Source organism: Malurus melanocephalus, unplaced genomic scaffold (assembly GCF_030028575.1).
Source record: "Malurus melanocephalus ecotype Western Australia unplaced genomic scaffold, MMel_1.1 scaffold_152, whole genome shotgun sequence".
In the NCBI taxonomy this organism is placed as follows: Eukaryota; Metazoa; Chordata; class Aves; order Passeriformes; family Maluridae; genus Malurus; species Malurus melanocephalus.
The window spans coordinates 840715-843922 of NW_026623384.1; positions in this window are offsets into that span (position 1 = coordinate 840715).

The following is a 3208-nucleotide window of genomic DNA, read 5'->3' on the forward strand; positions in this document are numbered from 1 at the left end:
ATGAGTTGTAATCTTTTGCTACACATTGAGATTGTGACTGAMAAAGCTTCACCTAGAAGTTATTCTTTTTCTGTAAGCATCATCATCTGTAGAGATGAGCTCTTTCAAAATCTTGCACTAGCAGCCCACTCATGGGACATACTGGGAGGAGTCCAGCAAAGGGCCACAAACATTAAGAGTCTGGAACATCTTCCCTGTGAGGGAGGGAGATGAGAGAGTTGGGTCCCTTTAGCCTTGAGAAACAAAGACTCCAGTGATGTCATTAATATACTTAAATTCCTGAAGGGAGGCTGCGAAGAAGACAGAGGCAACCTCTCCTCAGTTGTGTTCAGAGACAGGACCAGAGGCAATGGACACAAGCAGTCTCCATCTGAATATCAGGAAACACTTTTTTTTTACTGTGGGGATGACAGAACTCTGCTACAGTCTGCTCAGGGAAGTTGTGGAGTCTCAATCCTTTGTTATATTCAAAAGCTGTCAGGGCATGGTCCTGRGCAGCCAGCAAGAGGTGGCTCCCCTTGAACAAGAAGGTCTGACCAGGTGGTGACTTTCAGAGGGCCCTTGCAACCTCAATCATTCTGTGAAAGTGAAAACTACCAGAATGGGCTTTCAAATTTATGTAGTAAATGAAAAGCCCCACAATATTAGTCATATAACCAAATGCCAAAATGGCAATTATTAAAGCATCTGAAATTTCTTACAGTCATGTAGTCCGTCTGCCTGTTGCTAAACCAGAAAAATGACTGACTGAACTGAACCTCATATTAGTTTATTATATTCCATTCTCTTTTTTCCAACCTAATATTCTCAAACAGTGGGAGTTTTATCATTAAAAAGGTTTCCACTGTTTAATAGACCTTATTGCAACAAAATATTTCCTTGAAATTGTTCTATTTTTTTTTTTTTTACTTCACCTAATTTTACTCTGTTTCTTTAAGACTCTCTCAATTACTATGGAATAGTACTATTTATTTTTCTGTTAATGGTATGAAACATTAATGCTGTAATTATGCACTGGGTTTTTTTTGTTTAATGRAACAATTGTGAACATATTTGGTTTTACTGTGATTATTTAATCAAMTTTCAGTTATCAGCTATCCTTTTTAAAACCTTTTCAGTTATTTGATGAATTCTTTCCAATTTGCTTTCATTTTCCCCTGATAATGAGAGATTTTGAAATTAATAAAATAAGTGGTAGGGGTTGGTTTTTGTTTTTTGTTTTTTTTTTTTTTTTGTTTTTTTGTGGTTGGTTTTTTTTTTTTTTTTTAGTGGAAGTTTGGTTTCTTTTTTTTTTGTTCCCAATAGCTGAGGACATAGCAGAGTTTGTCTCAGATGTGTAGATAGAAGCCCTCCAGAGGCTTGTATCTGGATAGCATTTAGATAGATTTAGATAGATAGATTTAGATAGATGGGCTCGGGCATTTAAATATTTGTTAAGTCCCTATTTTGATCTGCTTGATAACAGCAAACACAGAAAGGAAACGGCATTGCTGCGTTGGAGCTGTGACAAGTCTGTGCTCATAAAGTCTCTGATTTTTTTTTCCTGAGCACTAGAACCATTTTGTTGTGGTCCTTCAGCCATTTTGGAGAGCCTTTAGATTCATGACTGCAAATGTTTGGAACCMAGTATCAAACATCTGAGGTAGGAATAAAGGACGGTCTGAAAATGTTTATGAATACATACTTGTGTAGTGAATGGACTGAATGCAGCATGAAGAGAATCAATGAAAAAGGAATGATAGATCTGGTACAATTCAGAAACTATTCTCCTGTACACATGTATTGAAGAGACCTGGASATGCAATGCTGATCCTTGCTGTATATTATCAGAGTTAACAAGTGCTGTTAGGGCTTCCAAAAGCTGGTCAGATAGTCACATGTCTCTTTGCAACCCTTGACTCCTGCTGCTAAGTTGTCAGTGACATTCAAGACATTGAACATTGAGCTGTCAGCATAATGTTGGCTATCCCTGTTTAAAAAATGAGTTCTAGTTCAAACTTTCTGGCCACTTACAGGAAAACTAAGCATTTAAAGAAATGTTTTCTTAAATTTTAAATGCTTTTTTTTTGCTGTCTATTCGCTCTCTAGTTTTACTTGACAAAGTATTAATTAACAATTCATGAACTTTGAATTATCCTCCACATGCCAGATTTTTAAAGACAACTAAGTCATTTTTTTTTTCACCTTCATGTAGTCCTCATCTTCTCAGAGGAGTTACAGTGATCTGAGGCAGTTGATCTCCTTGTGGCACACATATGCTGARCATTGAGACACTTTGTTATAACTGCTTTGATAGGATCATAGACTGTTAAATGTCCAGGAATCTAAATGGGAACTGTAAATAGTGGGTGCCTTCAGAGGTTCAGTCCATGAATCCCTTCAGATTGATATTTATATGCTAAWCTTTCCCACTTGCTGCCTATGCTCATATCTCTGGTCTTTATTGTAATAAATCTTGGTGGTATTCCTAATCATATCAACATTTCTCTTTTAGCTTTTGTGCTGAAGACAGATTATTCAAGAAAAATAAAAAGCATCAGCATCCCAACCATTTTTTATTCAACACTAATTTCAGCACCTTTCATTTATTAACTGACCTATTTTCTTTCTGTTATTTCTTTTCTCTCTGAGGTATTTCTTTGTTCCTGTTGACATGTTATCTAACATGCATTTATTCTTTCTTTTCTAAGAATTAAACCCAGAAAAAAGTCCTTCCTGAAAATCATCGGTTTTTTTCTGTATCACTGCACCTACTTTTCTTCAGAGTTAGAAACTATTTTTTCTGACATCCTGATAATTTTTCTAAGGGATYAGTTTGCACTAGAATTCCCTAGTTCTGCATCATTTATTGCTTACTCCTAATTAGAGTCTAATGGCTCCATGAAGACTTCTCTGTACCTGAAGCGCAACAATGGCTTGTGGATTTGGTATTTTGTGGGGCTGGGGGAGGGGATGTGGATATCCAAGAGATGTGCAGAGGAGCCTATTTAGTGGTGAAAATGTCTGGAACACCCTAGAACCTTCCTATTGGTCTCCAAGGGCTGAAAGAAGCAGATTCAATAATTTACTACATGAGAAAAAAAAGAAAATCAAAACTCTAAACTATTTATGTAGTAAATAATGTAATCATACCACAGACTTTTTTTTTTTTTTTTAAACTCCTCTATTTCTAGTCCCCCTCCAAAATCAGAATAGCACTCAATGTCCA